This window comes from Micropterus salmoides, unplaced genomic scaffold (assembly GCF_014851395.1).
Source record: "Micropterus salmoides isolate LMB-PRFRI ecotype aquatic unplaced genomic scaffold, ASM1485139v1 Ms_hic_scaffold_23, whole genome shotgun sequence".
In the NCBI taxonomy this organism is placed as follows: Eukaryota; Metazoa; Chordata; class Actinopteri; order Centrarchiformes; family Centrarchidae; genus Micropterus; species Micropterus salmoides.
Window position 1 is genome coordinate 17,047,924 of NW_024041484.1, and position 26,939 is coordinate 17,074,862.

At 40.5% G+C, this 26,939-nt stretch overlaps 2 long non-coding RNA genes across 7 annotated transcripts in view; one reads left to right on the plus strand and one right to left on the minus strand.

Annotated features, from left to right (window-relative positions):
- Positions 1 to 26,939, minus strand: part of LOC119918398 — a 269,760-nt gene that overhangs the window by 80,871 nt on the left and 161,950 nt on the right. The gene's annotated exons all lie outside the window — the stretch shown is intronic.
- The window catches only part of LOC119918396, a 98,690-nt gene continuing 73,786 nt past the window's right edge, over positions 2,036 to 26,939 (plus strand). For 2 of the 6 annotated variants that reach the window (XR_005447434.1, XR_005447435.1), the window contains exons 1-2: positions 2,043 to 2,504; positions 3,008 to 3,186. This is a non-coding gene — a long non-coding RNA (uncharacterized LOC119918396). Of the gene's footprint in view, positions 2,505 to 3,007; positions 3,187 to 7,865; positions 7,963 to 26,939 lie in introns of all 6 variants that reach the window. The other 4 variants (XR_005447431.1, XR_005447436.1, XR_005447433.1 and 1 more) reach the window with 4 other exon arrangements.

Here is a 26,939-nt window from a genome sequence, read left to right on the forward strand (position 1 = left end):
CTTCTCATTTTGTCATATAAAGCCAAATGAAATAATCATAAAAATGATGAAACCATTATTTCAGTATATCATTTTCATACAAAGTGAAGTCAATATGAATTAAAAAAGAAGAATTAACAGTCCAAAATTACTGTGTTATGGTTTTAACAACACACCTTGTGTGTGTTTTCATTTAACATTTTGTTATTTTATTTTCTCAAAGAAATTATGCACTATACCTCTCAGATATCATAAGAAAGAGTGAACAATGAAAAGAGGATCTCAATAGTCTGTTTGGCTACTAACAAGAGCAGATAACTGATTGGGGGATTTCTACTTAGTCAACTGCTGTTGTAACATACTGCTTACCTGTTGCTTTGAACAAGAGATTATCCAGTTCCAAAATTGTCATTATTTTCTCTTGGATTATTCCACCTAAATGGAACAGGACCAAGTTTGCTTTTTGGCTTCAGTGCCATACCTTGCTACTTCCCCCTTGACAAAGTATTAGAAGTGGCATCAATATTTTACAACCATTTATTTTTTATTTATTTTAAGGAATATAATTGTTCCAGTCTCCATGTTCCATCCACCATGTTGTCACTTGTGTAAAAGCAACCCTTCTGACCCACTAGACCACAATCCCTCTCCAGTAACATTCAAGAACTGTCTCTCAAGGGGTCAATGTAAGAAATTCCTCAAAAAGACAATGACAAAATGGTCAATACCATCTATTTTCTGGTTCCCAAGAAATCCAGTAAAGGCATCACACCTCCTTTACATCTGAATAAACTTTTTGCCTTTTGGATGCCCACACAAAACGCTACTGGTGCTTGTGCAACCATGCAACTGGTTTAGCCCTACTTTAAAGTCACTTCCAAGTTCAAGTGGCTTCAGAGGGTAGCTTATTTAGACTTTGTTTTGACTACTCCATTCCCACCCACACTTTCTCCAAATGCGGTAGTCCTATTATTTGGATCCATTTTCCTCCTGCAAATTACCTAGATGACCTCATCATTATCTGCACCTGACAATGTTGGAATTAAAGTGAACTGGAGCTCCCTCTTGCCTCGGTCAGCAGATGTAACTTTCTCCTGACGATTTCGCAAATGGCGAATAGCGCAAAGCATGGTCATTTCCTTCCATGTGGTGGATTTCGTGATGATGGTGAAGCACATGACTTAAATAGGTGATCGCACCAATAGGTGTGCCACGGCAGTCTGATGGAGAGTGCCGTGGCACGTATGTTAATAAAAGCTGTGTACAGAACCCATGGAGCCAGGCCTGTTCAAATTTCTGCAGGGGAAATCACAGATGATAGCCAATTCAACCTAAATTCAGACATCATCCTCCAGATCGGGTTTGCCTTTGAATCTGGTTCTCTCACTCCAGAATTGTCACAGTCTAGCAGGTCCTGCCAATGACAGGGGGCACTTTCTTACACATGTCAAGGCCAAGAAAGATGCTTTCTTTTCTTCCTCTATCACCAGTGAAATTTTCTATCAACCAAGATTATAAACCAGTTCAGAATCAGAAGATTATTTATTGCCAAGTAGTTTTTACACGTACACTGAAATTGCTTTGGAGATAAGGTGCTACATGTAAACATACTGTTGACATAAATGTAGAAATATATACATATGAAATAGATTGACAAAATATGAAATAGAGAAGAATAACGATTAACACTTAAAAACAAACAACAAATATGTGCAATATACCGGATAAGTGCAATGATGTGAAATGAAATAATATTTACATGTGCAAAGATAGGCTATACAGTATTTGAGAGGGAAGGGAGGAGTGTCACTGAGGGACCTGGGCCCTAATGAGGATAGCTGCAGAAGGGTAGAAGCTGTTTTTGTGGACAGAGGTTTTGGTCCTAATGGACCCAGCATCCTGCCAGAGTGACCAGGATGGGAGGGGTCAGCTGCCAATTAGGTGGCGCATCTAGAATAGATCAACAATGGATTTGTGGTGCGCAGACACACTGTGGCCAGTTTTCTGGTTTTGATGTGATTCCAAAAAATACCAGGGTGGATAACAATAATGATAATGCATATGATACCAATACTTATCTCTAACTATAAGGTTACCAATAGGCAATCCTACTTCTTCAAAAAAGATGGAGTAACACTAGGCTACATAGTAGTATAGTAGGCTACACAGTATAATTTAATCTGCTAACATTGCAGTTTATATATACAATTTTATTTAGGAAAAAAGACCACCATGTGTCTTTTTTCAGTAAAATATCAAAGAGATAAACAGCTAAGCTTAAACTAGAGAGTGTAAATGCTGATTATTCATCCGACTTTATGCAGAGCATGATAAGATGTTAATTGCTCAATTGTGTAACATTAATGCAGTACACCTGTGTGGAATCATCCGTATTTCTAAAGTTCCTCCATCAGACTTTTCTTTTAATCTGTCACCTGTCTGACTGCATGTCTTGATAAGTTACTGTACCACCAGTTTTTTATCTGAGAGAAGTGAACCTTTAAGCCACGGTTTATGATGAACAAGTGAGTGTAACATTAACTTTACATTTAGCAACACCAAAAACAGCAATGCTAATTCAGTAACTTCATCTTCAGAAGCTTTACTATGTTGTACGCTACCTACTATGTAAATGCTATGCTATATAATAGCATGTAGTGTCGACTTTTTCTAGCCAGCTTTAGTTTTACTACAGTTCACTTTAACGTTACTACCTAATGGCTAAACGTGTTAGCCAATAAGGCTAACGTTAGCTTTAAGCGTTAAATTAGCTAGTAGCTACTGTACAGCTCAAAACAAAACAAATGCTTATTGTTAGCTAAAAGTGAAAACTAGCACACAGGTAACTGCTAGCTAAAAAGGAATATATGTTGCAGACGTGGTGGGGGGTAATTTAACGTGTTGTGCATAAGCTAAGTTAATTCCTGTACACGTTTATAAAGATGTCATCTTTTAGCAAAGCAAGGCCAGCCTGGATATTATACACTTAAAATGGCATTGCTTTATTTACTGATTTATTTATTTGTAGGTGATGAGATGTGTCATTTGACTTAGTAAAGATAAACACTTTTATCCTGGGGAATGGTGGAATTGGATTGATTCTGCAAGATGACTGGAGCCCCAGAGCAGACATGCAACCTATGACCCATCAGCCACTCTGCAAAACGTTTCTGGAGTACCTGCTGTGTCAACATGTGGTTATTTCAGGTATGTAGATGATGTATACATATCTTTAATATTTTATTTTGTTATTACAGTGACAGCAGTGTCAATATCAGGGAACAGGACTACTTATTTCACATATGAGAAATCCAAAACCATAAAAATCCATGATAAATAGAGGGGTTGTGGGTATTTTTTTGTTATGAATAGACTTCATTTACTCTTTGTTCAAGTTCATGTGACCTGGTTGGTCCATGACGTTTGCACTGCATGAGGTGAAATATTATCATGCTGTATGCATTTGTCATCCTTGCTGTGGCTTTGGGTGGTACAATATGGTAGTACATTTTACCAGTACCTTGGTATCATTACATTTTAGATGGTATAACCATTGTACTTGGAAATTCTTCCAACTCATGCAAGCATGGTTCAATATTTGCATGTACATAATCCTACTGGCTCCACCTTTTTAATACCTGTAACACAGTAAAGTCAAAAGACTGAGTCCATTGAGTTTTGATGCAGCTACATTAAGAAACCAAAAGGTACATTATCATGTGTTTATAAATAAGGATACAAAATGATGTAAAATCTGATTGGGATTTGGCAACTTGCTGTCTTTATTGTTGACTCATTGCCTTTAATACATCTTGTCTATTTGTTAGAACAACATTTGTATCATCATGTTTTTCAGAGGAAAGTGAATTGCCTTTTCCTCTTTGTTAACTTTCTTTTACCGCTGTCATTTTGTTTTTAGCTCAAATGCTGATTCCAGGCAGATTGGAAAGCTTGAATGTTGTGCTTGTGGCAGTATTGATGATGATGATCAACAACATGATTAGTATTTTAAATATTATACAAACTGTATGTGCGTGTGTTCCTGTAACTTGTCTTTGTCACAGATGTCAGGAACAACCTAAAAGCAGAGAGGCTATAAGTACAAAATAAGATATTTGGTAGTTTCTTTCCGCAATTTTCTGCTTGAATAGAGAGCATGAATGTATTTTGGTGTGGCTTTCTACTGTCCTCAGGGCAGCAGGCATTTGTTATTGTTAAGCTCAGCCTAGGGAGATACAAACACATTGCTCTTGAGCAAAGGAGGGCATGTGGGTCATTAAAACAACAAATGTGTCTGTAATCTTACAGTTTCAATTGCATAAATGAAAATGGGCTCATGCATTAAATGCATGTAAAACTTATTTTTTTACCAGCAGTGTATAGGAAATTTTCTGTATTTCTTAATACAAAAGCTATTCAGTAATAAATGGATGCAGGACAAAGTAGGTTCATGTCTTCTCCGTAGTAGTCTTGACTAAAAACAGTCCCATCACAGCACAAAACTGTTTGTGGTAAAAGTGGTGAATTGTGCCTTTTAACATCTGATAACTTTAAATTAATGGTGGCAGTGTTAAACTTTTTTATAAATCCAGCTAAAGAAAAATGTTTGCACATTTCTATCTAATATGGCAGCAATTGTGCAGTCACACTATTTTACTACACTCATGATGATACTGTCTGTATATTTTACAGTTCACACTTTTCTCTGTCTGTTTAGACTGGCCAGAATAGTACTGCTAGATGAAAACACCAGTTAGTTAAATGCAGATTTTTTTTTCTCACCTCACCCCATTAGCTCAGTCAATATCTAATCTTCCTCTTCCTCCTTCTGATGTTTCTATTGATTCCCCAGACAAGTTTTACTACGCTCCTTAGCATGTGTATTAATGATCTCTCACTTTCTCTCTCTTTCTTTCGAAGACACTTTGACAGGGATGTGTGTGTGTGAGTTTGAGTGTGTGGAAGGGTTAGCAGTTGGGGAGTTTGAAACATCAAGCAGAGTCTAATGGAGTGAAATTAATTCAAATGTGCAAACTGCATGGATTTGTAATGTTTTCCTGAAATGTGGAACCTAAGTTGTCTGGTCAAAATGAGAAAAGTCTTTGGTCCACAAGTAGACTGCCTGACTATAGACACTGACTTGGAGGACGGGCAACATCGGGGTGGTAGCATTGCACCACTGCACACTGCACTAACTGCTAATGCCATCTGCTGGCCAAAAGCATAAACTGCAGTAACAGTTTTAACTCAGATCCATCTGATCAAACACCTTCCTATAGGCTTCACAATCATTTTTAATACTGTGATGATCCTTATTTGCTTTATATTAGTTTCACACTCGCATCCACATCAGTATTCCTGAACTGAATTCCTGTGCTTATCAAAAGTGTGCAGTGCTTTGGATTAGATTAAAACAAACACATGTGTCCAAAAAGATCTAACATGCTTCTAATAGGACTTGTCTATCTTCATGCTTCAAATTCAACCAAAATTATCACTGCCAGTGGCAAGTAAAACATCTCTATGAAGTCAATATTCACAGTCTGATATCAAGCATTGGAAATATCTGGCAAGTGAAACACAATTAGCTTGAAGAGTATTATGAAATGATGTCTACTCTCTCTGTAATTCGAGATCTAAATCCCAGTCGCTGCATTTATGAATGAATGAGCTTTACCACCCATTGGTATTTTGAAATTTAAATGTATGCAAAGATCAAAGCCACCCTTCAGGAGGAAGAGGTGGTGCAATAAGCAGAAACCCCCAGACTATTCACACGGCAGTCCCTCCTCTACTGTAACTCAGTCGCAGCCTTCCTCGCACAGAGGTACTACTTCAAACCGCCGCTAGAGGGCAGGAGTGCTCAGAAGTGTTTCCCCCCCTCCCCTTCCTCTCTCTCGCTCTCCGTCATGTCATCTCTTTAGCTGTCTGCTCAGAGTGAAAGTAGATACACACATGCATGCAAATGCACACATACACTGAACTACATGTAAATATGAATATTGATTTCCTTTGGGGAAAATCTAGATGTAGTTGTACGTATAAAAAAAGCCTGTTTAGACAGTTGTTCCCAAGCCTCCTGAGGATGACATTGCAGTTTCTCTGCTGATCACAAGAACACATTATGCTTGTATGTGGCCCCGAAGTGACTTCACAAGGTCACAACCTCCCCATTCCCCCCACCACAAGCTCCATCGCTGCACTACAAGGTTCAGCTGCAGTTTTATTTGGATCACTTAACAGCTACATGTCTACCGACTCCCTAGTTATACCAGATTGTTAATGGCAGCTCTTATTAATTTCACAGGGAGGCAATCAAACAAAGACTTACACTAGGTGTGGGGTGCTGCCGATGTCTGGTGTAACCTTCAAAGTTTTATTTTTTGTTCGACCCTTAGCCAGTATGTTGTATGCAACAACAGTTAGGACAGTAGGAAAACAAGAAAAGGAAAATGAAAGTGTGTATAAAATGTAGAAGGAGGGTGTAAGCGGGTGACGCAGGGCGGGCTAATATCAAAGAGGCCTTTGTTCAAGCCTCTTCCAGTATGAGGATCAGAGCCAGAGAGCAGTGGACCTTGAGGACCTTGAGAGGGGGAATTGAATGCTTACGGTGCAGAACTCTATCTTCAAGGCTCTGTGCCCTCAACTTTTTCATTTTTATCATTAATTATTTCTCGCTAATTGCCAGGATTAGAAAACGAGGGAAAGAGAAAGGGCGCTCCTGGTCTCTGGAGTCTTTAGACCAGTGTGTGTGTGTGTGTGTGTGTGTGTGTGTGTGTGTGGGGTGCATGTGCAGTATGCCTACATATACACTTCTGCCCCGTATATAAAGAAAAGAACAAGGGGAAGAAGCACAAATTGAACATTCTTGGTCAGCAAGGTTGTTAGCGCTCTGTATTTGATTGTGCTTGTTGAACCATAGAACTATTTCCATTAGGTTTAAGAAGATGGTCATAGCCCAGCAATGTCCTTGTACAGCAGTTAACACTGGAGGTGATTGGGTTTGATTTTCTTTCACTTGCCTGTTCTGTCAGAGTGTTCTTACTTGCTGAAGCCACAGTGTTTCATAAAAGCTTTCCTTTAGGTTACATATGACACTGTTGTTGTGAAGTTACATACTGAATGTCATCCTTGTTTCTTTTATCATATTCAGAGATAAAAAGTTACTCTTGCTGACATTTACAGAGTCTACAGCTCTTCATTTATCTATTAATCTGCGTACGTTCCAACCCCCACCGATAGATCCCAATCTTTCTCTTGTAATCAGAAGGATACGATTATGAGCAGTGATTTGAATTTTATTCTTAGGATATCTGGACCCTTGCCAATAAGGAGGTGAATCTAATAATTGACAAATCACAAATAATGCAGTTGCACATCTTGTAATCTTTACAGTGTTGCCTGTACAAAAACCAAAGCTTAATGTTGTTGTAGCTTGTTGTGTTTTTCATACCTTTTGAGACAACCATTTTTTTAATTTTTATTTTAGTTAATTTTGGTATGGTATAAGACTAACTAAAACCTTTCTCTAGATAATCCATTACAGAGATGTCTTATTTTGGTATTGATGATGGAGTGGCAAGTGCAGGCTTAATTAAAAAGTCTGTCTCTTGTCTTTATGTGGTGGTAAATGGCTCCAAAATCAAGGGTTTTCTGATGAACAGCAGGGAACCTGAAAGATATGTTTGTCACAAAATCACATGTCACAGTATCAAAGTTCTCTGTACTCTGTGAATAATACTCTGTAATTGTAATGCGTAATGGATCAACAGCTCCTTTCCCAAACCAGTTGTGGAAACCCAGCATGAAATCATAGATTGCCCCTGTGCATCTTTTGATAATCTGCACCACATTCACTGACAATCCCATCACTCTGTCCTACTTAGGAGCCAAGCCTTGAGAGGCTGGACCAGACTGGGCATTGTGCCTATAGCTCCACTTCCCAGTGACAGTGCTCACCACAACCAATGAGGAAGTTTCCCGGTATGTGCTGCAAATATCTTTATCATTTTGCTGTACCACAATGGTGTAATTTAATATCAGTCTTGCCAGCTGTGAAGATGGAGGACAAGAAGAGTTTACATCATGTCCATAGCCTCATAGTGTGCAATTGTGCCACCCACAATGACATTTTATCTCCAATCAGGCTTAATGTTCAGATCAGACCGGCCAAGAAACAGTCTTTACACTTTGGTTTTTGCACAGATTATTCAAAAGAGATGTAACATAGTAATTAGTGAACTTTAGAAGTGCTTGTAGGTGCATTTTGTTACATTTGTGCAGAGGCAGGCCAGCTGTTCCCCCCCCAATTTTCAGTCGTGCTTGAAGCTTCATATTTCCCATGCAGACAGGAGAGTGGTCTTCTCATCTAACACTCGGCCAGAAAGTGAATAAACTTACTTCCCAAGATGTATTCCTTTTAACAAAGAGGTAAGCTTTGTAGCCACAGGTTCTTCCGGTTGACACTAGTGCATGAAGTGCAGAACGTCTTCTATATCGTCTGTTTGGATTCCTAAAGCCAATCCAAAGCATTGCACAGTTAAGCTACACTTCTAAATGTAACACCTGTTGGCATAGTCTTCAATCAGCAAAATGTCCTTTTAGTTACTTGAATCACACCTGCCGAAGAGAAGGAGAACCCTACACTTCCCATATTGAGCAGGTGAAAGGGCCCCAGAGCTCCATAAGGAACAATGGCTCACCTTGATGGCTTGTGCACATGCATGCAAGAGTACCAAGGCAACTACATGAGTTGCCTCAGTACTTTACCCTTTGAGTACCATAAGAAGGCCAAGCCTGTATGAAATCAAACCCTCTGTGCTGGCGGGGGGGAGAGAGAGAGAAGAGAGAGAGGGAGAGAGAGAGATTGATTGATTGATTTTGGGATGCCTGCCTTTACATGCACATGGAGGTTAATGACATCCCATTCTTAATTCTTGGCCCACCCTTTGCAGCTATATCACCTTCAATTCTTCTGGGAAGGCGGTCCACAAGGTTTAGGAGTGTGTTCATGGGAATTTGTGACCATTCTTCTAGAAGCGCATTTGTGAGGTCAGGCACAGATGTTGGACAAGAAGGCCTGGCTCGCAGTCTCTTTAATTCATCCTAAAGGTGTTCTTTCGGGTTGGGGTCAGGACTCTGTGTAGGCCAGTCAAGTTCTCCACACCAAACTCGCTCATCCATTTCTTTATGGACCTTGCTTTGTGCATTGGTGTGGTGATGGTACAGGAAGGGGCCATCCCCAAAATGTTTCCACAAAGTTGGGAGCATGAAATTGTCCAAAATATCTTGGTATACTGAAGCATTATCAGTTCCTTTCACTGAAACTAAGGGACCAAGCCTAACCCCTGTAAAACAACCCCACACCATAATCCCCCCTCCACCAAACTTTACTCTTGGCACAAAGCAGTCAGGCAAGTACCTTTCTCCTGGCAACCGCCAAACTCAGACTCATCCATTGGATTGCCAGACAGAGAAGTGTGTTTCGTCACTCCAGAGAACACATCTCCACTGCTCTAGTGTCTAGTCGCGGTGTGCTTTAAACCACTGCATCCGAAGTTTGGCATTGCACTTGGTGATGTAAGGCTTGGATGCAGCTGCTCGGCCATGGAAACCCAACATGAAGCTCTCTACGCACTGTTCTTGTGCTAATCTGAAGGTCATCCGATGTTTGGAGGTCTGTAGCTTCTGACTCTGCAGAAAGTTGCAGAAACTTCTGCACACTGTGCGCCTCTGACCTTGCTCTGTGATTTTTATGTGGCCTACCACTTCGTGGCTGAGTTTCTGCTGTGCCCAATCGCTTCCACTTTGTTATAATACCACTTGACCAGTTGATTGTGGAATATTTAATACATAGCATGGACTTATTGCGCAGGTGGCAACTGGTACCACTCTTGAATTCACTGAGCTGCTGAGAGCGACTCATTCTTTCACGAATGTTTCTAAACGCATTCTGCATGCCTAAGTGCTTGATTTTATACACCTGTGGCCATAGAAGTAATTGGAACACCTCAATTCAATGATTCAGATGGGGTTATTCAATACTTTTGGCAATATAGTGTGTATATAAAAAATCACCTTGTTGATTGATGAGCCTGCCTTGCTGCTTCTTGTTGTGTTTCACAGTTCCCCCCTATGCCTTCTTTGTATGTTTAAGTTCAGTATGGTTGTTGAAAGCAGCAGAAATGCTAATGTGCTTTGATTGGCATCCAGTGACTGACACTAATGCCACAATTTCCAACACTAATGTCACCATAGCTAATTGATAAGATTAGCTTTAAGACAGATAATATGCCCCCTGGTAGTACAAAATAGTTCGGGCTCTTTAAGTACACTGAGGTGAATCTGGTAAAATACTGTATTCCCTTGTTGACTTGTGTAGCAAAATGCTATATGTACCAGCCACAAAGTGGGATATGTTGAGAAAAAGACAAATGTTTTTTTCACTCAATATTCATTTCTGACATTTTTAGGTCAGGAACTATGTGTGCAGTTTGTTTACCACTGCTGTTGGCAGGGCACTGAAGCCCAGCTGTAACATTAACCCCAGCTTGTGCTCAGAGGAGTTTGAATTTTGGTTAGCATGTTACCCCTCCTCTTTCTTTATCTCTCTCCACCTTGTTTTTTTGCCTGATCCCCCAACAGTGTGCTGACATTTTAGTATTAATGGTTCTGTTATAGTGTAAAACAGTCAGCCCGCACTGTCCCCCTCCTTGGCGCCTTGGGATAGCAGACTGTCTGATTGGCATGTGTTTTTTGTGTATTCTCCGCACCAAGTGATATTTTCCAGTCGATACTGCAGCCTGCATTGGGAATGAAAGCACCTCATAGCCTTTCAGCCCCTGTAAATCCACCCAAAATGATTCTATAACAGAGTGCCAAAGTTCAAAACACATAATATTCTCACTCAATCCCTCCATAAAACCACTGTCCTGTTCAATCACATCACTTTGCAGCCATTCTGTCACCCAGACTTATCTCTGCCTAAATTCATGTGCCAGATCATGGGCCAAGACCTCGTAGGTCACATGCAGAACACAGGGAGCTGGCTGTGCTTATAGCAGAAAGCCTTCATTATGTGGTGCCAATATGGAACAAACGGAGTTCAAACTCTGAGTACCCAGATGGACTACCAGAGGGCATAGAGGAACACATTTGTGTAGTCTCACTGTGCAGCAGATGAAGGTGTGTGTTTGTGTGTGCACATTTTCATTTTAGATGATCAAAAGGTATTGTGTTTATGTCAGATATAATAAAATGAGTTTTAAAATGTGTTTTTGTTTGAGTGTTGGATAGGGAAGAGTGTAATGTGTTTGGGCGCGTGGCCTGGCCTGCCTGTTGTGCTTAGTGTCAAGATACAGTGCAACTGCGTAGAGAGGCTGGCATGACTGGGCATGCCCCTTGCACCCCCACAGGGCTTTTGGAAAGTGCACATCTCACAAAAATGTCACTTTAACTACAGTGAGCCACCCTAAACACAACCAGGTGCTCTTTCTCACTCTCCTCCATCTCTTGTTCTCTTTTGCTCATTCTCTATTGTTTATATCATCCTCTTGAGAAAGAGAGGCAGAGGATGTAAATGCAAAGCAAATGCTCATGCGCTGTGATGAACAGCTTGCTGTGCAGTACATGCAGACTGTGTTTGCTAACACTGCAGATCCACATGTATGCAGATGTATTAATCACAACTGTTATAGAAAATATGTCCACTTGAGAGGATGATTTTTGTGCACGAGTTTGGTAATCCCCTTGTATGTAAATGATTAAAAGAGGCATATATTGCTTCATTCAACATCTCAAATGCCATATGCGTAGTTATGCAATTATGATAATAAGCATTTTACAAGCTGCAAAAGAGCCGCCAGGGGCTAAATGTGGAGATGAGGGAAAAGTTACTTAGGCCCTGAAAATAATTTGACGGTAGTTATTACAGGCTTATTGCTGCGGATGACATCTATTTCTCTGGTTTCTGACAGCACATCACCCTGACTTTCCTATAATAGCTTTGGTTGGCAGATCAGGACTGGTGAGAATAAATTAGAAATGATTCCTAGAGCGCAGTATTAGGAGCTTTTTTTAAAATAGTGGCACTTTTCTGAAAAAAAGGGCCATGTAATCACTCGGGCTAGACTTTGATTAAGCAGTAAAGGGAGCTGGTGAAAGTGTGGATTTCATGGTGACAGAGCTTATTTGGTTTTGACAGTTCATCCTCCATGTCTTTCTCTAATTCCAACCTTGCCTCATCCTTCTTGTTATGCCAGACTCCTTTCATATTAGTTCCTATTCTTCATCTCTGTGCTTGTGTCATTTCTTCTTGTCCTCATGCTGTTATCGCATGTACTCTGTTGATTTGTACTACAGCCCCACCGATGAGGGATTTTTAAGACGGATACCAATTTTTTTTTCTCTCTCTCTTGCTCTCTCTCACTCTTTCTCAGAATATTGGCTAATATTATTAATAATATTTTCTTCTTTTCAGAAACACATTAGATAAACAAAGATTATCCTTAATATTTGTTATGTGTAGCAAGGCTGGCTGGTTTATATTTACTATATAAACCTTGTCACTGAACTATGAGGGCAAAAAAACACGCAACCAAAAACAAAATAATCGTTTATTAATCAAAATCGAGGTAAAATGGCACTAGCTTCACATGGTGGGGCAAAAGGGTTCAGAATGACGCGTGTTGATGGGTATTCTTCAGAAATTCATGGCTTTCACGTGTCGACGAAAGCTAGCGTAGACGATTGTTATTCAAGAGCACACCCAGAAATGTAACGTCCATGCAGCGTAACTTCAGCAATAGTTAATCACAAAGTTCTATGGGCCCCCTTGGGATTTTGGGCCCTGGGCACATGCGGTAATCTGTCCCTGCAAAGGGCCCTTCATCATATTTTTGCACACCTTGGAGGGCACTTTACCACATTTGCACACACAAAGGGGCACCCTAGAGGGCACTGCATGACAATTTTTCCATTGGAAGGGCAGCCTATTAAAGTTGGGGCAACCTAGAGGCGCTATGTCATATTTGTCCCACTGGAAGGGCACCCAGAGGGCACTTCATCACATTGTTTGCACATAGGGGCACCTTTTGAGGGCACATTACAACATTTTCTTACACAAAGGGACACCCTAGAGGGCACTGCATGACAGTTTTTCTCTTGAAAGGATGCTCATTAGGGCTCTGCATCACGTTTTCATGCATACTGGGCCACCATAGAGGGCACATTATCTTGTTTTATTTACAAAAGGGGAATTTAAGGGGGCCCTTTTGACATGCAACAAAGATTGAAGATAATTTATTATAGTTTCTTCAAAGTAACCTGTATAATTTGGTTGTTTGCAATGTAAGAATAGAATACCACCTTTTAGTTATGACTTGGCAGTGAGCAAGATTGAGACTTGATTTGAAACTTTAAAAAAACACACAAAATGATTGCCCGTGCTAGCCAAGCTGAAAATAACAATATAAATGATAAGAAAATATCTATATTCATGGTAACACAGGATCAGAGTGCTTCGACATGGTTGAGGTTCGGGAGATATTGACTTGTTAAAGAAGTAAGGTGGTGCTGCTGTAGCTTGCTGTAACTGTTCCCAGTAGATTCACTGAACTGTGGCATAGTGTGAAGTGTGTTCAAGGGCATATTGGCTGCTGTCAGAGTGTTTAACATTTTCTACCAGCCTCGGTTCAAAGCGTGTGTGAAATGATAATCTTAGCTTGAAGTGATTGATCTCTTGTTTTTTAAATTCAAATTATCCCCCAGTGTTGCCTTTAAGTGTTACTATCTCCTCTTTCCATATGTGCATCTGTGTGCCCGTGTACACTGCAAAAGTAGCAAATGCATAACCTAAGTTGGCTTTATCCCGTATATGTGTATGTATATGTCAGTGAAGCCATTAATCTATGGTCGTGCTTGACTTTTGCGAGTCTTTACCGGAGTGTGAGAGTGTTTGGTACAGGTCTAACTTTAAGGTGTGTGTGTGTGTGTGTGTGTGTGTGAGAGAGAGAGAGAGAGAGAGAGAGAGCATGTGACCTCTTAATGTAAATCCCCGTACTTGACTGTGTGTTTGATCTTTTATCTCCAAAAACACAAAGATTGAATAGTACTGTACGTGCGGACTATGAAAAGATTAGCTCGGAGCTTAGAACATTGATCGAGATTATACTTGCGGGTGCAGGTGTGCGAGAACTGGCAAAGCACATTCATCAGTTATGGGGGACACATTTAAATTGTAATTACTCAACAATGTCAACTCCTGTTCCACCACTCAACTCTGCTCCTTCGCCTCCAAACCTGCTTTTACACACTGATATCCATATTCATGATTAGAGATAGAGTCGCACTTTTCTTTTCTGTGGGAAAGAAAAATACAGGTGTTTCATGGCAGTGAAAGAGACAAACATACAAAATTAAACACCCCACTGATAGGTCAAAGAGGAGGCCTCTGAGCACGCACTTACCCCCTCAAACACACTAACACACAGACTACAGGCATTAGCATTTCAAACAGCAGCATGCAGTCTAAATGGCTCATATATAATACAGAACATACATTAAAACAAGCTTACAATTACTACCACTGTGGCACCACGCATTTGCCGCTCCGTGGATTAAATCCTATTTATGCATATTTAAGATCCTGCTGTAGGATTAGAATCATCACTCTTGTCCAATTACTCTTTTCCCAGTTCCATTTACATTCTTGCTCTCTCCCCCTGTCTTCATCCTCATTTTATCCTTTTTTAGATTTGTGTTTTTTTTCTTCTTGCCTCGTTCCATCTCCCCCTCATTTGCAAGGTTATAGAGTGGTAATTAAATGAATTGGAGGACAGAGAGTAATCACATCTTTCTCGGAGCGGAATGATCAACACTTCGTCCTGATGACACCACAGCCAAAATGTAAGGAAACATTCCCACTACTTCTGTCTCCTCTGTTTGTCCTTCTCTACCCTCCCGCCCTACACTAATGATCAGCATGCCCTAATGTTTTAGACTTGCCCAAGTCTCACTTATCTCTTTTCTGTTAATATGCAGACACAATTACACACATAAGTAGGGTCATAGTAAGAGAGGAGACTTATTTTTGCAGCCACAGGCAAGCATCTGGAAACAGCGTAGAGAAACATGTAGTGAGAGAGAAAAAAGACACTGAGAAAGAACGAGAGTAAGTTCGAAGGGGTAGAGATGGTGAGAGAAAACAGCTGGTGAGGTCTAGCAGTGCTGTGTTTGCAGAAAACGTAGGCAGCTGGTGACCCAGAAACATCCCCTCCTCTACCCAACAGCCAAGCATTGCTGCAATCACTGCAGTGAGAGAAGGAGAGAGTCACTACGCATTCAGCCTCAGCTCATACTACAGTGGTTAATTACCATAATGAAACACCGATAACAAACAGAAAAAGCAGCCAACGAATAGAGTTAAACTTACACTGCACTTATGCAACTTCTTACTTCTGTTCCAGCATCTACAATATTCTACACCAGTGACACAAAGACAAAAACTACAGTCGACTGTGCAGTCTAGGCACGTGCGGAGCGTAGCCCCTTGAGTTGTTTATCTGTTGTTGTACTTTATTTATGCATGTGTTTTTATACCAAAAAATATGCTTGTTTTTTTCTTATTATGCTGCTTAATTGCAAAATCAGAGGTAAACAGAAGGCTAAATTGTACGTCTGTGCCTGTGAGGCATTTACATTGTAGCATCTCAGCGTTAGAAGATTACATGACAGGATTGTTTACTTTATCTCATTTAAACTCAACCTAAGTAAATGTAGCTTATTTGATTAGTAAAAAAGTCATACTTTATGTGGTGTTGTGCAGGCATGTCAAATTTTTGGGTTTCGCTTAATTTTTTATTTTGTTTGGTGTAATTCTGCATCAGTGTTCTCTGATTATGTTATTAATATTTAGATGATAATATTGGCCACTGTACAGCACACAACTACTTATTTACGTACTTACTGATTGACTGGCCCAAAACATTAGTTGAAGCTTTTTATTTCTTTATTACTTGAATAATCAACACAAATGAAGAGGCTAAGTGGTTTATTTGCTTTATTGCATGATTTAATAAGGTTTTCATAGATCCTCTATGGGATTTGCTTACAGTCTATCTGTATAATGAATAATGCTTTGCAATCTTTCCCTGTTCAGTCACAAGTCTGATATCATAGCAATTCAGTTTGATGTGAGTATTATCTGCAGAGTGGTGTTCCATTTCTTATTAATGAATCCTTCCAAAACATTCTGTTAAGCTTTATGAATCTTAGGAGAAACTTTGACTTGGTTCATTTTGTATGAAAGCTCACATTCCATTTAGTAGTTAGATGCCGGCTGCCTACACACGTAATAGGCTTCATGAATGTGGTTGAGGTGAGGATCACAGTGATGGACCCTGACATTTAATGCTTAGGTGCAACAAGTGTGAAAATTCAATTGAGAGATTTGTTTGTAATAAATTGCATAAGTTCACATTCACAGTTCAATTTATATGCACACAGTCGCATAGCCACTAGTGTATCTATTACCATGGCAACACAGTTACACTCTGTGCTCTCCAGAAGCTATTTGCAAATGTCTTCTTTCTTCTCTTCATCCATTTCTTCCTCAGAATCTGTTATTCTTTTGCATTTCTCCCCTCAGTCCCTCCCCACTTCCTCTGCCAGCTGTGCAGCAGTAGATCAGCAGGTAGGCATACTGTGATCCACTGGTTAATAATAAGAAGGCTGATGGGTGGGATTAAATTATTATGCGCATAAAAGAAGAAGGTGCATATACTTTATATACCTGCCTGTGCCTTCAACTGCACCGCTGACTCCTTTTCCACACCTTTTCTGGCTAATTCTCCCATTCCTCTATGTCCTTTTCTCTCCCTTTCTCTCCGCTCTGTCAGTTCTTCTTAGAAGCGCTCATCATGATGTCTTCCTCTGCATTGACCCTGCTTCTTTGCTTCTCTTCTCCAAACTTTTTTCATTTCCTTTTAAATTTTTGCTCACCCACCATCTTGTTTCTATGGGCAGTATCTCTCCCATACATAGAAGTATCTTTCTCTGTTATTCTTTATTATACGCCCTTCTTTTCTCACTCCATCTGTGTAGGAGGAGCACACTCTTTTTCAGCTGAAGTCCTTATCAAGCATGACTCACAATTCAACTATTTCTATAGTGGAGCTCGTCCTCTAGAGTCTTGCTCTTTTTCTCCGTCTTACATATTTTATCTCTTTTCAACATTTCCTCCAATTTTCTTGCCCTGGTGTTTTATTCTACCTAATCTTACCTCTCTTATTATCTCCCCATTCCGCATATTCGCTCTCTCACTACTTCTCACTCTCCCTCGCTCTTTCTCACACCACTGTCCCTTTCTACTCTCCCCTCGAGTTCTGTAAACATAAACATTTTGGGTGTCTGCCATCGGAGATATCCAGGGCGAGTCTGTCACCAGAATCATTTCAATGCTAATTTCCCTGGCATCTGTGATAAATAAATTCACTCTGACAAACACACAGTCATCAGCTTCAGAGGATTGGACCCGTTCGTTTTTATCCTTGCCTCCGTGACTCCTTTCTCTTTTCACAGAGCTGGCCAACCAGGATCTGAAGCCAGCCGCATTCAATAAACACACACAGACACGTGCAAACACAGGCGCGCACACACACATATTAACTCTCGGCAGGGCAAACATGCAAATGATGTATGCATACACAAAACAGCACCTTCTGTACACAAAACAATATTGTACAACAAAACTGTAGCATACACACAAAGTACACACTAATATACACACACAAATGTAAACACAGAGTAATGCACACAACAGATATTGCTGCAGATGTACAGGACAAATACACATGCACACACATCCATACTGCACAGGCAGTCGCACACATTTATGCACATTTTCACATTCCTTATATAGTTGTTTTGTCCTATCTGTGCAGATGCCACCTCTTTTTTTAGGTTTATTCTAATTCCTACTAATATATTCTTCAGTTAAAAACACATTTTGATTTAGACACACAAGCCTCTCTGTGCACTGTCCATGTGCCTGTGCTCATTGGACTTACACAAAGGGGGGGAGTGGGAGTGAATGTATTCCATGTGAAGACCAGAGACAGGGGATGTTGGACATAGAATAGTTACGTCTTTAATGTCTCTGTGCTGCATACAGAGTAGAAGGAATCCAGGGGAATCCTCCGCAGTGCAGTATTGTAGTGGGGAGTGAATCCCCATCGCCCTCAGATGCAAGTGTATAGATATTTAAATGTAACGGTCATGTATTCCTACTGCAGCCGCAATGCACTTCTTGTATCACAGAGATACACGGCACATGAAAGTGATTCACTCATATTATGATTAGAGACACTCCACCAGCTTTATATTTAAAAAAAACAGCGGTTGTGAGACGCTCACTCAGCAGTATGTACGCAATATATACACACTATTGTTTACATATTAATAAGTACTCTTTAGTATCTATCAGTATATGTCAAAATTGGCTGCCTTAATTTACAAGTGTGATGCTGATGATGCATACGCTTGCATGCACATGTTTAATCAAACTACCTCTTTATGTACAAATTGTACAACATATGCTCAATCATGGCTGTTCTTGCATCGGCCAACTCCTTTCACTGCTCATCCACTTGTGAAATTTGAGGAGAATGTGCAGTGACAAAGCAAGGGAAAACAACGAAAAGGTGCCTTGTGATGAACAAAGCTGGGACTGATGACTGTTTGCAGTGTGGTTTATATAATTTGTAAATAATATAATCTGTAAATTACTTTTTGTACATATTTATGTGCTGTTGTGTACTAAAATGCTACATGTTTATTCTATATTAATGTTAACCTTTGTTTTTGTAAGCACTGTATGTAGATGAAACATATATTGTGTCTTGTCATTCCAATGTCTTCAATTTCAAATGAAGTGGAATTGACACCTTAAGGAACAATCAGAGAGGGAACATACACACATGCATGCACACACACATAAACACAAACAATATGATGTCTAGGAACATGGTGCAACTGCGCTTCAGGCTTGCACTTGTTGTATACACACACGCACGCACGCGTGCACACATCCAATCGCTCTCTTTCCTTTCACTATCTTTCAGCTTCACACACTCGCGCACACAGAGTTTCTCTCACGCTTCCTCATACAGTAGTGTTTATCTACCTTTCCTTCTCAGCTGTCTCTGCCTCCTCCCCTCCTCTGCCTCTTACACTATGCCTCTAAGACCTTTGTCTTCCCTGTCTCATTCTTTTCCCATCATAACTCTCCCTCTCTATACTTTTTGCCATCACTTTTTTCGAGCTCTCTTGTCTGTCCATCTCCTTGCTTCCGTTTTCTCACTCCTCCCTGGAGGGGCCATCTCCAACACTGGGATCAGAGGCCAGGCACTCAATATCTCCCACCTTGTCATGCCGCAAGGAGGCCACCACCCTGGCTTTGTGGTGTTGACACATTGATCCTCTCTACCATGCCACATAGAATTGGTGTTTGAATAGCAGGCGCGTGTGTGTGTGTGTGTGTGTGTGTGTACGTACACAAATCAATGTTGTTTGTTGTTTGATTAGCATTAGTCTTTGCTGTTTGATGTGTTTTCATTTTTGTTGCTGTCCTTGTCAACTTTAGTCGTAAGGACTGAAGATAATTTTCCAGGATACCTCATGATAAAGGACATAAACCTGATATCTGTATTATTTTAAGCTACATGAGTGTCTCTAGGGATGACAATGTCAGTTGATCAGTTGGTCTATTGCTTTGGTCCAGACCAAAATATCTCAGCAGCTACAATGGAGCATGGTTTGCGATGACATTTTGTACAGACATTGGTCCGAGATGAGGGTTAAGAATCGCAGGGTGAGGTTTAAAGCTCGGATTAGGGCTTGGGTAATGTGTGAAGTCAGTGGAAGTGTATTAATGAAGTAGGACTGTTTTTGGCACAGCATTTACAAGAGTGCTTTCCCATGTGCTGGTGACAGCAGGTCTCATGTAGCGACGGTAAATCATCGCACGCTGGGAGGCTCGTGTCAGTATTTTTTAGTCCAAGTTCATACAGTATTTATTCAATCACAAGTGCAGCTTTGATAACTGCGCACTTTATCAGGTTAGGTTGTCAGCGGAAGTGTACTCACAAGCATAGTTAGACTGCAGTGGTTGTGTGCTCTTTTCTGTGGCTTTGAACAGTGTCTGTTTTTTTGCTGCCACTGTCTGCAGCCCCAGACTGTTAATTTAGGATACAGGCTGTGCAATTGAGGGGAGCTCTACTGGGGAATGTGAGCTGCTAGCAAAAGAGGAGAATGTGTCTGGACTCATATACCAGGACAGCTACTCCCCCACCCCGTCTGACCCCCATCCTCCACCCCTGAAACCACTTCTGCCCCTCAGAGAAATCCAGGATCCTTGTGGATGGTTAGTTCCTGCGTTCACGCTCCCAGCTGGGATCAGACAGACCTCAGGCGTCGGCCGCCTGAACAGGAGTGAGTAGAAACAGGGGTATAAAAGAGACATGTTCCATCTCCCTCGCCAAGTGTCCCTTTTCACAGAGTTTGAATAAAAGCATAAACAGGCAAAACATTTAGATAGAAAGGATGAAGGCAGAACATGACTGACAAAAAGAGAGATAAATGGGTGAGTTACAGGGGAAATAATCAATGTCTTTGAATGCATCTGTGGGTGAGATGAGCCAGAAAAGTGTGGGCACAATGGACATGAAGGCCACAGAGTCAGTACACGCTGGTAAAGCCAGTTGTGAGAACACTGACGGAACAGATTGTGTTGTCCCTGCCTGCTGAAAGCACACAGGAGAGTACAGCATACGTTCAACTCTGTGAACTGTCTCACTCCTCATAGGTTTACAGTTTGCTGTGCAGCACTTGAAAAAGGTCAGTTTTTATTCTGTTTTCAAACCTGTGATTTAATCAAAAAAGTGGAAGAATACACTGATTCAGCTGAAGTAAAAGTTACAAGTACTGAAAGTGATCGACTGGAGGAAGCAACCTGTGAAGAAAGTTTTGTTTTAGTCGGGGAAATATCAAGACTTGATGAGATTTGTTTTTAGGGACACATACACACAGTCCACCCACTACCAAACACCTGCCCTGTTCTTATCCAAGGTCATTTAAAATCAGCTCTGCCTCTACCCTTTTCTCGCCTTAATTTCTTAATCAACGTAAATTAATTACCCATCGCTTTGGATTACTTCTCTCAGGAAGGAAAGCATTGAAGATGGTCAGACGTTCACCCTGCTTTAGCCAGGACTGCTTTGTTGTTGCTTTTCCTGATGTGATTGGCTTTAAAATGGAGCTTAAGTGGCATAGCCTCAAGGTTGTAGGTGATGTTTGTGATTTTTTTTGTTCCCTGATTTACTTGCCATTAGCCTGTCCATTTAGTGTCTTTCCTGTTTCTCTCACTCTTGCTCTGACTGTAGTGTTAGGTGTGCCCTTCGATGCTTTCAGCTTCGCTCTATGCTCCCCAGCTGAGTATGCATCTGTCCTCTACACTTTTAGTACAACTTCCTGTGACAGTGTTTGTACAATGTGTGTGTGGCGGTGTCCTCTAACTGTGCTCTCAATTTTGAAACTAGAGTGATGCAGGATGCTGCTCTAGCAGGAATGTGGCTGCAGGCTTTCAGTGCCATATATTGTCATTGTTAAGACGCCTGAGTTGAGTTGTGTACAAACAATATACTGTGACACACACGTACAAAACAATATATGATGTTTAGTCCAGTAGGCCGACTCCCCCTTCTCCTGCAGCATAGAACTTTTTCACCTCACTCGCTCTTTCACTTACACCTTCATTAATTAAGAGTACCACAGATGTATTTATGCAGGATTAACCGGGACTCTCTGGAGAACCTTCATTCTATTAGTGTGTTTCATCAAAGTATTCGTACACTGGTCATAAGGAGACAGACTACAAGACATTTTTAATTCTAAAAATCTGTGTAGCTCCTGGCCCTTAAGTCTCAAAACATCTTTGTGATATGATTTAAATACATTTTTGGGGAATCTACTCATCATGTCATATCTGTTGAGATACCCGATACTGTATGTCTCAATTAGGGATGCTCCGATACTGATATCGGATATTGGCCCAATACTGACTCAAAAAGTTGGATCAGGGGTTGATCTATTCAACTCAATTATGCACATACTACGCGATGCGCCAGCAGTGTGCTGGTATACCCCAGCATTTTGCTTGGAGAACAAAAATAGCATAGAGAGAACTAAAATCAAGGGGTCAGCAGTTTGGAGGTATTTAACTCTTGTTCAAGCATGTTGTTGCCTTACACATAAAATAATGATTCCCGTTTTTTGTCCTCACAGTGAAGAATACACTGGTTTCAGATCGGTACTGAAAAGAGTACAATACCTAAAGCCCCAGGTATTGTTAACAGTATTTGGACTGAAAAAGTCAGATCGATGCCTCCCTAGTCTCAATATAGTCATAAGATAGCTCTGGTAGTAGAGTAGGGATGTAACAGTCTGACTGTCCTCCCCTCATACTGATACCCAGACTAGGGGTACTGGCTGAAACTTAGTACTGATAATGATACCTGTGCTCTTTCCCCCCAAATTTAGAAACTGTAAACCTCTGTGTGAAACTGTTTCTGCACAAATCTGGAGCTGCACAAGTCTGATAAATTGCCTCAAGTGACATCACTTGAGGTAATTTATCAGACTTGTGCCGGTTGGGGCTGAAGACTAAGTTTTTCCAAACTGGAAAAGAAATCTGGGGTTGTGGAAGAAAGTGAGCTCACCAGACCTCTGTAGCTTGCGACTCATCCTAGCTTGATGATAGCAGCTCAAGGCTACATTATTGTAGCTGTTACTAGTATAACACACCCGGATTTCCAACTGAACTACTGGTGGTCGATTTGCATTGTGTAGGTGCAAGGTTTTGATAAGGAAGAAGACAACATCTCTACATCAACTAAGGTCTTTTGTTTTTTAAACTGCCCATCGTAGGTCTGATAATGTTACAGGAGTAACACCATAAATTATGCTATTAAATCCAAATGCACTGATATCAAGAAACTAGTTTTAATTTGGATTGGAGACCTGAACCTTAATAAGGTCAGTACCGAAGACACCAACACACTTGGGTCAACACACTTGGTTGCCACCCTTTTAAGCCCAAATATGCAACTGGCAAGGACATATGAAGAGTACAGTTCTAAGAATAGCTATTATCAAGACAGATGGGGCAAGAGAAGTTGCAATCTCTCTTAAGCATTCGCTATTTATGCTCCTAGATTTGTCTGGCCAGAAAGTCAGCCAGCCAGCCTGTCAAAGACACTTATGTTGAGTTAGCCTTTACCCTTGCTGCAATTGTCTCAGCAATTGGCTAAAACAGCCACCACCATCCAACACGTGTTGGATCACTAAAGCTGCTTCCACTACGCTATTTGCAATGTGGCTTCTGAAAAAGCTGCTTCTACCAACCTTCCCTCACCTGGAGGACCTTAATTGCCTGTCTCGACCCCAAAGATGCAGTGGTGTGTGGCCTACTGAGATCCCCAACAGACTGTCAAGCTCTATGCTGTTTGAAAACCCAGCTGATATCCCCTAATTGCCCTTGACTGCTCTGGCAGGGTGCCAGCAGACCACACTGCCGCTCTACCGTCAGTCTTCAATGCACACTGCCCTAGGAACTGTCTATTCATCATGCATTATTATGCAAATGGCATGTTCCAAGGTCTTCTTACCATGAATAACATAATTCTCATATCTTCAGATGGCAGAATCCCTGAACCGTCATAGTTTACTATATGAAGTGATTTTCCTCCTCATATACTTTAAGTTGGTTGATCACTCATTTACTCACCCATTTTTATATCAGTCATCAGTTTGGAGCCCTAAAAGCTACTACAATTATAGCATCAGTATCATTTTAATCCTAAATCTATAGACACGGTTATTGTTGTCATAATCCAATTTGACGGGCTTTCCATATATTATGTCTATAGTTTGTAAATTTAAATAAACCTCCATCTTAGAAGTAGAAGAGAAATACATTTCCACGGAAATATAGTTCCATCCTATATTCGCTACAATCCAATAACCTGAACAGATTTATTTGACGTGATTTATAATTTCATTTATATTCCATCAAGAGATGCGTTTTATGGAATCTCAATGTGCTGCGCTGAAACACAGCAGCATCCTGTTTTCTCTTCCTCTCCAACTTTCCTCATTTTTTTCTTCTTTCAACTATCTTCCCGCACTCACACTTTTTCTTCCAGTGGGAGAGGTGAAAAAAACGAAACAATAAAAGAGTTGACTTGCACCCCAGCTCTGACACCCTGTAAAGGACAGGTGGGGGGTGTGGAAGAGTTCTTTGTTTCAACTTCAGTGCTCAAAAGATCAATATGGTCTCTCGAGGATGGGAGATACGAAAAGTAATAAACAGCAGTAATGTGTCAGCATCACTTACCATCCGATTACAACCTCTGTTGTTACCAATAAACATCATCGCCTTTTCAATTATTTATCATACTGACAGATTGGTTTCTTCATTCTCTGTGAAAGCAAGAAGGAAAAATTCCTAGTATTGTCTTTAGTTACTTAAAGGTATTTTGAATTGTGATATGTAAATTTTGAGGTTACGATTGCATTTTCCTTTAGCCTCAGTAGTCAGCTCAATCTTCTCTTTTTGAAAAGCTAAGTCGTTGTGAATATACAAATTGGCATCACTGAATCCAGTCACGACTTGAGATACTCACACTTCGAGGCTACTTTAAAGAACAAGAGCAGACACAGACCTCGTTCCTCATGTCGCCTTACATTGCCTTGCATCGTCTCATGTCTTTTTACACGAGCAGTCGATATAGACTAGAGTCAACAGCCAGCTGTGGCCAACGGGCACGTTTGGCACATTCTCAGACTGTGAGAGGAAGTAAGTAGATGGTCTGTAAATGTACACACAATTGGCAAGAGAAAAGTCAGTTACCAAACTAGACATCTTTGCTGTAAATCTGACAGCTTCTTAAAAATGAACTGTTGTATTATTTAAGCCCAGGGTTTCTTTCCTAAATGAGCCAAATCACTTTGATCTCTGATTTGCTGAATCAAACAGCCAATTTAAGCCCAACAATAGGACCTCAAAAGTACTGTTGACGAGCAGTAACACAGTCCAACAGCACCTGTAGCAAGCCAGAATTTTAAACACTAATTGGGTCATTCAGGTGTGGATAGACCCTGTTCACTCTTTTTTTGCTGCTGTGCAACATGACGAACTGTACTATATGTTGTATTTCTTTATCAGGTTATTTAATCTGTTTATTTTGTTTATAACTGAGTTTAGTTTCTGGCCGTAGTGCACCAACAAATATTGCTGTTGTTGAGATTAATGCATTGCATGTCTCCGCTGAGACTGGCTTCCAGAAATCCCTTTCTTTCTTAACTTTAATCTTTGGGTTTTATTTTTTAGAAATGTGGCATTGTTCCTTTTACATTATTTACTAATGTGCATTGCTGTTTTCTCAGTTGAGTTAAGAAAAAGTATAAAGCATCTCTTATAACTTTGGTTAATAATTTATGTAGACAATTATTATCAAAAACAAAACACAAAGTCGGTATGACACTGGGGAAAGTGCTCATCACCATCTGTAAGTTATATAACACTATGCTGGTGGAAACACTTGCAGAATTAAATCAACACATAAGATTTTCTGTCATTTACTTTCTCAAGCAATGAACCTCCTCTTCCCTCCTTTCATGCTCTTTTTATTGTGAATCCTGCTCCAAGACATCATTTTAATTTAGTTTACACACTCATGTGTCAGCCTCAATCCTTCCTGACCTTGGTATGTTCCTCTCTGCTGCGTGACAGTGTCTTTAGGCCCTCAAGGATGGCAAACAGTCAAAACCTTGCCCGTCATTACATTATACAGCTAATGCAATAACAGTTAGTTGGAGGAAGTGTGCCAGCAAGCCCACTGCAGGCGACTAGGGTCCTATATTTGTGTGTACATATTTGTGCTTGTGTATGCATTTGTGCTATATGTGTGTTTGCACCTGCACATTTATGGTAGTCGGGCGGGGGGTTGTCTGTATACGGTCTTTATATGTGTGTGTGAGCGTTTAATGAAGCACTCTTAACTCGGTACATTTCCCCAGGCATGGGTGACTCAGGGGCACGGCTGCCAGAGTTTGCATGAGTACACTGCCAAAACATTGCTTTAGTTCCACAGTGCAACATTAAAGCAAAGAGAGCAGACATCACTTTACTCGCCAATCTTATTCCCATAATCCCCAGTTTTATTGGATAGTCTGATACTGTGTGTGGTGGTCAGGGTTTGAAATCTTTCCACATCTACCTGCACATGTGCACGCACACACCCGCTCACACATGCACCTCATGACTTGCCAAAATTCGATCGGAGGCTCAGCCAAGGGTAGCTAGATGCGTAGTTGATATTTCACAAGGCCAGATCAATGCCCTTCCCGTCTAACTTCATAATTGCCTTTCTATTGTTATAGATCAAAGGGAAAGTCAGTTGTGCACATTTTGATAAAGAGCTCTCTGCAAATCTGTTTCTTTACCTTCACTTTCATGACAAAAAAAATAATTTATAGACAGACAGACCGACAGATCTGCATTCTTTAAAACACAGCTCCTTGAGAGCACACTTGTTCCTGTTGCTAATAACCTTTTATTGTTGGGTGAAACAAAGTGGGTATAAAGAATCTCCAGGGAGCCTTCAAGAGGTCATTGTCAACTGCGCATGTGCACTGAAATTACTACATTTGCTGCTTTTAAATGTTTATAAGGTCTCTCAAATGTGAATATTTACTGGATTTCTTAAGCTGTGGTACACTGAATAACTTTGGCTGTGTTGGAGTTATTATAGCATTTTCAGTTAAGTATGAGAACTAATTACAAACCATAAAGTTGGAAAACCAAGAACCATTTAATCTGAAAACCTTCATCAAACAATTACGTT